Source organism: Cebus imitator, unplaced genomic scaffold (genome assembly GCF_001604975.1).
Source record: "Cebus imitator isolate Cc_AM_T3 unplaced genomic scaffold, Cebus_imitator-1.0 Scaffold13, whole genome shotgun sequence".
Classification (NCBI taxonomy): Eukaryota; Metazoa; Chordata; class Mammalia; order Primates; family Cebidae; genus Cebus; species Cebus imitator.
In genome coordinates, this window is record NW_016107328.1 from 8,327,743 (window position 1) to 8,337,053 (window position 9,311).

The window sequence follows — 9,311 nt, forward strand, 5'->3', positions numbered from 1 at the left end:
AAAAAAAAAAAAAAAAAAGAAATTCAAAAAAAAAAATCCATCCTCATCACAGTCACTCATCTCCAGCCTCCTTGGTGCTGGGTACTAGTGGGTTTGTCATGTAGTCACTAATCCTGAAAAGCCACCTAATGCCCTTGAGCAACAGACGGGCAAGATGAGGCTGAGGGAGCTTACCCAAGGCAGAGCCAGACTGAATGCATACTGCATACACTGTTCACAGCAAGACCCAGGTAATAAGGCTTTACCAAGTTCCTCTTGCTTTTGCCCAAATCCTTTCAAATAGAAACCTTTTTAAGAAAAAATTAAGTCTGTAACAGGGTGGTTTTATTCAACAAGAAACTTTTGAATTCTCCAGCATGGGAGGGGTGCAAGTAACGGCAATTTCACCATCAGAAATGCTATAGAGGGAGTTCTGCTCTGGAGAAGGGTTGGAAGAGATGACCTCCAAGGTTTCTTTTAACTCTGGGACTCTGCAAATGTAAGTTGAAATTCTAACTCCCATCCTTTTATTCCCTTTAGTTGAATGGCGGCATTTCTGGAAACCCAAACCTGTAAGTTCTACTCTTCCTTAGCGACAGCAAGGATCTTTAAAAGCCATCCTGGCTTTTCCCTGCTAGCCTCAGCCTTCCTGCAGGGGAAGGTCCCAGCTGAAGAGCTGGGGAGGGCTCCAGGGACTCAACGTCAGACGGGCAGAGAGAGACAGAGCTAGAGAAGCCTCCAACCCCACAGGATGTGGTGAGTGAAGCACAAGACAAAACCAGAAAAAGCCATTTAGAAACACAACAGCCTCACAAAGACAGAGACAACACGAAAACACAGGGACTTTTTTCTTCTCTTCGTTTTTCAAGCTAGGAAACCCAAAAATAGTTGAAGGCGCTGTAATCTCATGCTTTCTGAAGAAAAACGCTGCCTAACTCAGAAGACAAATCTAGAGGGACAACTGTTAAGTTTGAAGTCATAAAGACCACAAGGCCATTCAGTGATTTCATGCAGAACCCCAGGACGTGAAGAGCAGAGTGTTGCAATCCCAGCCTCCGAACTCAGGGGCCAGTGTGCTAAGCCGAATTTCACACAAAGGCTTCATGCTGAAGCTCACTCATTTTAAGGCTGCGTCACAAGTGGCTCAACTTGACAGCGTCCACATGGAAAGTAAAGGAGTTGGCTGGGGGAGCAGCCAATGTCAGCATTCCCAAAGAGAGTTGGTAAACACACAGACAGAAAAAAGAAAACTTCCCTCACTAAAGATAAAAAATAGATAGAAATCTAACAAGAGACCATTTTGCACCCATTGAATGATAATTTTTTGAGGCCAATCACACCATGTTGATGACGTTGTGGTGAAACTGGCACATCCACATGTTGACAGAGGCAGCATCGAGAACCCCAGTTGAAAGTAATTTGGCAATGTGGGTCAAGAGCCGTAAAATTGTGCTCTTTGACTCAATAATCCTTCTGCTGAGAATCTGTCCAAAGGATTTTCCAAGAAGAAAGAGTTATATGCACGAGGATGCTCGTGGCACCCTTAGACGTGTAACAACAAACTACTAGGCACTTTAATTTTTAACAACAGAGAACTGATTTAGAATATGACTTGTCAACTTGATGAACCATTATACACTCTTTAAAAATGACCCTTTGTTAAGAACACATGGACACAGGGAGGGGAGTATCACACACTGGGGTCTGTGGGGGAGAAACAGGGGAGGGACAGTGAGGGGCGGGGAGTTGGGGAGGGATAACATGGGGAGAAATGCCAGATACAGGTGATGGGGAGGAAGGCAGCAAATCACGCTGCCACGTGTGTACCTATGCAACAATCCTGCATGTTCTTCACATGTACCCCCAAACCTAAAATGCAATTAAAAAGAAAAAGAAAAAAAATGACCATTTGTAAGATGCTTTAATAAAATGAAAAAAATGTTTAGGGCATATTATAATAAAAATGTTTTAGTTTTAGAATTTTTAAAAACCTGATTACAAACCATTCCCTACATCTATGACCATATAAAATCATTAATTAATGCATAAAAAACCATTATCAGATATTTGAAAACAATCTGATTAGTCAAGGAAGAATTACTGATTCTGTTTTCTCACCCGTGTCTATTCTTTGGAATTACAATGCTGTGTGTGTAATCAATGACATCAATAATGATGATGGGCTGGGCGCAGTGGCTCGCGCCTGTAATAGTAGCACTTTGGGAGGCTGAGGAGGGTGAATCATCTGAGGCCATGAGTTTGAGACCAGCCTGGCCAACATGGTAAAACCCCACATCCACTAAAAAATACAAAAGTTAGCCCCATGTGGTGGCGCTTGCCTATAGTCCCAGCTGCTCGGGAGGCTGAAGCAGGAGAATTGCTTGAACCCAGGAGAAAGAGGTTACAGTGAATTGAGATTGTACCACTGCACTCCAGCCTGAGTGAGAGTAAGACTCCATCTCAAAAAAAAAAAAAAAATAACAATGATGAAGATGACATTTTATTGGAAAAACTTCAGTAATTTATAAAATTAGGATGAAACTCTGAGGAACTGGAAATGGAATTCAGAATATGAGAAAGGATCAAACTCGGAGGCATTTGAGCACCCAGATAAAGAAACACAATCTCTAATCAGAGAACGAAAACTGGAGGCACCAATGGGGTCATATATTAGCAGTGTCAGCTATCCAGGCCCCACAGCACATCCGGCACTATCTGATCATCTCAGCTTTGTGAGATTCAGTCTTCCTCCCCCACACTTGGCCCCGAGTGTTCAAAGAGGAACAGAAAATCCCAACCTGTGTATATTTAACTGCCCATCCTTCAAAAACACAAAGCCCTCCTGAGAGGCCAAGAAATAACTTAAATACTGAATTTCCTCAACTATCTCTTTTCAAAACGGCAACTTGGGTCAGCTTCTATACGTAGCACTGGAAGTAATGAAGAACCTTAGTTTTCCATCGTGTGGGACCTAGTTGGGATTTCCAGTGTGGACCACAATCCCAACTGTCCCCACTGAAAGTCCAAGCAGGGGTGGCCAAGGCAAAGGCAGCCCTTTGGAATCACAGGGGACCTAAGGCTACTTCTGACTCCAGCACTACCAGCCCTGTGCCTTTGGGCATGTTATTTTACCCCCAGGACCTCAGTGTTCACATCCACAAAATGGGGGCGTTTCAGAACTTTCTTCCTACTGGCATGGTGAGGATTGCGCGTGGCTCCTGGCAGCAGTGGATGCGCACTAACTGGTGGCTCTCTCCATTATTTTTATTTCCCAGGTGTTCCTGTCACTGATTCATCTCCCAGGTCTTCAGGAACCGTGGCTGCACACGTGGCAAGGAGGGCACATGGGTAAATGACTAAATGCAGCTCAACAGCCAGGCATGGTGGCTCACATCTGTAACCCTGGCACTTTGGGAGGTCAAGACAGCAAGATCGCTTGGACTTTAAGACCAGCCTGGGCAACACAGCAAAACTCTATCTTAAAAATATATATATACATATATAAAAACTTAGCTGGACAAGGCCGATGCAGTGGCTCATGCCCATAATCCCAGCACTTTGGGAGGCCAAGATGGGCAGATCAGAAGGTCAGGAGTTTGAGACCAGCCTGACCAACATGGTGAAATCCCATCTCTACTAAAAATACAAAAATTAGCTGGGCGTGGTGGCGGACACCTGTAATCCCAGCTGCTTGGGAGGCTGAGGCAGGAGAATCACTTGAACTGGGAGGTGGAAGTTGCAGTGAGCTGAGACAGCATCACTGCACCCCAGCCTGGTGACAGGGCGAGACTCCATCTCAAAAAACAAAAAACACAGCTGGACAAAATTTTTTAAATATCCAACTCAACCTTGGCTGATATTAGGATCACTCGGGAGCTTCAAAAAGCCGCAGACACCCCAGTCCTTCCCAGAACAATTATATCAGCTTCTCTGGGAGTCAAACCCTGGCACAGCTATTTTTAAAGCTGATTCCACTGTGCCACTGGGTAGGGGCATATCCAATTCAAGCAAGAGCAACCCAGTGATGTCCTCCACACCCCTGAGCCCAAGAGAGCATGAGGCCAGAGTCTTCTTTAATTGACTAGGCCACAGTTCAACATCTCCACTTGAAACAATCGAGCGCTCCGTGAGTGACCAGCAAATGGCAAGAAGCTCCCCAACTCCCTGTCCGCTGCTCAGCTCAGTGACTTTCTGCAAAGCAATAAAGCTGGCCAGCTGGAGTGGTCCGTCCCACAGAGGCCACTGGGAAGCACCTGACCAATATGGGCAGGGGCGCTGACAGTCCTGGGGTGAACACAAGCCCCTGGGGCAGAACTGCACCCCAGCGTGCAGCTTGCAGGTCTTGTGCTGCCGTCCCAGCACTGGAGTACTGCCGTAGTTGCTGAAGAATCTGCAGGGCTCCTCGGGAGCAGGTGTCCAGGGTGGCTGGGGCCAGACACCCTGCCTGTCCCAGCCCCAGTGAAGGGATTAGGACAGCAATTCTCAGACTGGCTTTTCCATGGGTGATGTGAGTAAAGTGGGTCTTGCTGGGCCGTCTCCAGCACTCTCACCCGCCTGGCAGTCTCACTGGGCCGGACTGTTCAAAGCAGCATCTACTCTGCTTTACCCTTTCTCCATTTCTAAAGAATCCTCAGTAAACACCCTGGGGCCTCCAGGATAACAGCCCCTTTCTGTCCCAGTGGTGACAGATATGCTAAGAATGTTCCATGCACACAGCCTGCAGTAGCTCCTGTAACCTCACAGTGGGCATTTGGGGTTGATGTTGTCCTTATCCCCACTTTACAGATGAGGAAACTGAGGCCCAGAGAGGTCGGCTACCTTGCTCAAGGTCATGGCAGACTGGAACTCATGGCCTGTCATGGGTTCCAGAGGCTGGACTATTGTTCTGTGCTACACTGCGGTGCCCTGGCTTGAGGGCTGCCCCCTTCATTGATTCCTCTCTTTATTCAAAAAATATTATTAGGCCCCTGCTCTATTCCAGCACATGGCAGGGGGCTGGAGATAAGGCATGGGAAGAGGTATAGGCTGTCCTCTAAAGAGCTCCCACCTGAGCCTAACTCTCTCACAAACAACCCCAAACAGATCATGTACTGGTAGAAACCTCTCCAAGCAGTGTGGGCCTGGACCGCCTCCGGCAGAGGCCCAGCAAGGAACGGAGGCAGGGGAGCAGGGGGTCAGGATGCAGGGTGAGGCAGACCAGGAGGTGAATGCCGGCTGTGTAGGGACTGGCTGCATGATCTAGGCAAGCCTCTCCCTGGCCCTCAGCTGCCAAGGCCTGCTATGCAGAACACATGAAAAATTGTCTGCCCTCCACAAAAAACAGCTCCGACTAGTTAGAACTCAGAAGTGCAGGCCGAGTGCGGTGGCTCATGCCTGTAATCCCAGCACTTTGGGAGGCCGAGATGGGCGGAGCAGCTGGGGACAGGAGTCTGAGACCAGCCTGACCAAATGGTGGAGCCCAATTTCTACTTAAAATACAAAAATTAGCCAGGTGTGGTGGCCTATGCCTGTCATCCCAGCTACTTAGGAGGCTGAGGCAGGAGAATCGCTTGAACTGGGAAAGCGGAGGTTGCGGTGAGCTAAGATCATGCCATTCCACTCCAGCCTGAGCAACAAGAGTGAACTCCATCTCAAAAAAAAAAAAAAAGAAGTCAGCCGGGCACGGTGGCTCAAGCCTCTAATCCCAGCACTTTGGGAGGCTGAGGCGGGTGGATCACGAGGTCAAGAGATCGCGACCATCCTGGTCAACATGGTGAAACCCCGTCTCTACTAAAAATACAAAAAACATTAGCTGGGCATGGTGGCGCGTGCCTGTAATCTCAGCTACTCAGGAGGTTGAGGCAGGAGAATTGCCTGAACCCAGGAGGCGGAGGTTGCGGTGAGCCGAGATCGCGCCATTGCACTCCAGCCTGGGTAACAAGAGCGAAACTCCGTCTCAAAAAAAAAAAAAAAAAAAAAAAAAAACAAAAAAAAAAAAAAAAAAAAAAAAAAAAAAAAGAAGTCAGAAGTGCAGTTTAGAGCAGGGGCTATCAATCTTTTTCTTTAAGAGTTAGACAGAAACTATTTTAGGCTTTTTGGAGGCCACAGGGTCTCTGACATGACCAGACTCTGAGGTTATAATAGTGTCTGAGCAGCACTGACAGCACGCAGAAGAATAGACATGGCTGTGTGCCAATAAAACTTTATTTACAAAAACTGGCAGCCTGTCAGTTTGCTGGCCCCTGATTTCGATGGCATGAGATGGAACAGGTAACGGCCATGATATCAGTTAGCTGAATGATAAGCGGCTCCATTTTCTTTTGCGTTCTCCCAGAGCACTTGGCCTTTAAGGTAATAGTGACTCCCAGATTTTTGAGGTTTCCTACTTTCTTTGGTGATCTTTAGTTTTTGTTTTGTTTTGCGGGGAGGTGTCTTACGTAGCTTTATTTAACCCTACAGTGCCCCTAACCAAGGGTGAGACCCCAACTGTAAGTCTTCCACCGGCCCCTGTTAGGCTGTGCCTGAGGGTTGGAAATTGATGGCTAGTAAAGAACAAGTCCCGGCAGATGGAGAGGAATGTCAAATCAGACAAAATGCTGTAGCTTAGCCTTGAAGCGCGCATCCCCTGAGGGTCTTGAGAAGATAGGAAAAGAAGATGAGGCATAGCAGGAAAGGTGAGCGAGCCACATGCCTAGATGCACAACTCCTGCTGATGTGGTTAGGCCTTTCCCTCTTATCCAAGAGCCAAAGGGGGATTGAGTGTGCTGGGTCCAGGCAGAAAGAGCTGCCGGAGACCATGGGGGTCACAACCCTGACTTCAGGTTTTCCTTTCTGAAAAGCCCCTTCCACTTCACCCACGCAACAACTTCCTATCACCCCTGGGTCCACTGCGAAGAACACCCAGCCTGGATGGACAGCACTGCTCCTGCTCTGTCCTCCTCACACGGGCATTCCTCCCGGGCCATCAGACAAGCCAGTGATCAATCCCAACACTTACACTGCTGAACTGTGTAGACCTTAGGCAGCTTTCTTATTTCTGAGGCTCACTTTCCCATCTTTATCTTGGCAGTGAAAATAGCTTGTTCACCCACACAGCCATCATTCACTGGAGTGAATATGACCCTCTACTCCCTAGCACTGTCCCCAGGAAGGGAAGAGACAAGCCTGGGACACAGTGAGTGCTCAGGAAGAGGCAGTGAAGAGGACAGCGGCTCCTTGGAAGTCCAGCACAATGCTGACTCGCAGGAAACAAACAGGTGTGTTTCAATGGCTGCACACCAATCTGACGATGACACGAGCCCCTAGGTGGTCAGTGTCCAACTCACAGGGCTGTAGAACTTAGGGCATGGTATGTGGTGGCCAGGAGGGGCTCCAAAAAGCATCTAGGAATGGCCAGGGTCTGAGATGGATAGGTTTTAGGTCGGTCAGAGAAGCCCTCAGGCCAAGGAGAATCAAGATAAAGAAATGGAAACCAGCAGAGCCTGGGATCGCCACCTGGTTGATGCAAACAATGGGTCGGAGACTTGGATTACCAGATCTCAGCAGATTGAATGACAAATCCTCTGACATAACAAGTGTCCACTAATAATGAAGAACAAAAGAGAGGATTCCCAGTCCAATATCAGCAGATGCAAATGTCAAAGTTCACGTATAAACATGCAATTCCTGGCTCTAAATGGAGTCTAGGAAAGCATCACCTCAAGATAGAATGAGATTCTCTTCTGTATTTGATTCTCAGGGCTGCTATACAAATGGTCACAAAATAACTGGCTTGAAACAACACGTGCTGGGCATGGTGGCGTGTGCCAGTAGTCCCAGCTACTCGGGAGGCTGAGGCAGGGCAATCACGTGAAGCTGGGAGGCGGAGATTGCAGTGAGCTGAGGTCTCGCCACTGCACTCCAACCACTCCAACATGGAGGACAGAGTGAGACTCCATCTCAAAAAAAAAAGAATCGACATAAATATTTTCTCTCACTGTTCTGGAGGCTGCAAGTCCAAAATCAAGGGGTCAGCAGGGCCATGCTGTCCATGAAGTCTCCGAAGAGAAAGACTTCTTTGCCTCTCCTGGCTTCCGGTGGCTGCCAGGAATCTGTGGCATCCCTTGGCTTGTAGCTGCATCCATCCCATCTCCGCCTCCATCATCACATGGCCTTCCTCCGGAGTGTGCCTTCCTCTGGAGTGTGCCTTCCTCCGGAGTGTGCCTTCCTCAGGAGTGTGCCTTCCTCCGGAGTGTGCCTTCCTCCGGAGTGTGCCTTCCTCCGGAGTGTGCCTTCCTCCGGAGTGTGTCTGTATCTGCATGTGTCCTTCCTCTTACAAAAACTTCCTTTATTGGATTAAGAGCTCGCCATACCCCAAGATGAGCTCATCCTAACTATTCCATCCTCAAAGACCCCTCCAACGAAGGTCACATTCAAGGGGTCGAGGATTAGGACCTGAGCATATCTGTTTAGGGGACACAATTCACCCACTGTACTCACCCTTTCACAGCCTCCCAGATATGCCCCACTGGCCAGCTTTTGCTTAAGCCAGGCCTCCCGGGGTGTCTTCAGTTAACAGGAACATAACGCTGAGTCCCTGGTGGCAATTGTAAAATCAAAGAAGCTGCAGGTGCCAACGTCACCTCCAAAAGCACTTAGCTTGTGCGTCCACATCAGCACTATCTTGGTGTCTCCCTAACGGTGTTTTTGAAAGAGGTTTCAAGCCACCCCATCCCACCACACCCTACAGCTGAGCCAGCACTCTACCCTCAAGAGGCATCCAAATGCATGGTGTCTCAGCAACAGGCATCCCCAGGCCTGAACAGTTAGTAAGTCAGGCAGTTAGCGAAGGATCGTCGAGGACACATCCTGATCCCAAAAGCCAGGCAGGTGGGTCGCCTTGGAAAAGGGACGTGTACACCCCTGGCTCTCCCAATCCGTTCTGACAGATCCGGAACTTCTCCCCAGCTGCCATTTGGAAAACCCTATGCAATCTGTGTATGGACTCAGCCAGGCAGGCCTTCCACAAACACTTGTGAGTTTCCACTGTCCTACACAGGATTGTTGGCTGAGCACAGATGCGAACAAAGAAGGTCAACGCAGAAGAGGAATGAGTGCTCCAAAGCCACAGGTTTCCGGAGCCTTCAAACCCAAAGTGTCCTCTTGAGGCAGCACCCGAGCATACTACAGGTGCTCAATAAATGTCAGTGGAAGCACGAGGTCAAGAGATCGAGACCATCCTGGTCAACGTGGTGAAACCCCGTCTCTACTAAAAATATAAAAAATTAGCTGGGCATGGTGGTGCATGCCTGTAATCCCAGCTACTCAGGAGGCTGAGGCAGGAGAATTGCCTGAACCCGGGAGGCGGAGGTTGC

The 9,311-nt window shown here is 48.5% G+C and overlaps 1 long non-coding RNA gene across 1 annotated transcript in view; it reads right to left on the minus strand.

Annotated features, from left to right (window-relative positions):
- LOC108283870 overlaps positions 1-9,311 on the minus strand; it is a 434,667-nt gene that overhangs the window by 240,389 nt on the left and 184,967 nt on the right. The gene's annotated exons all lie outside the window — the stretch shown is intronic.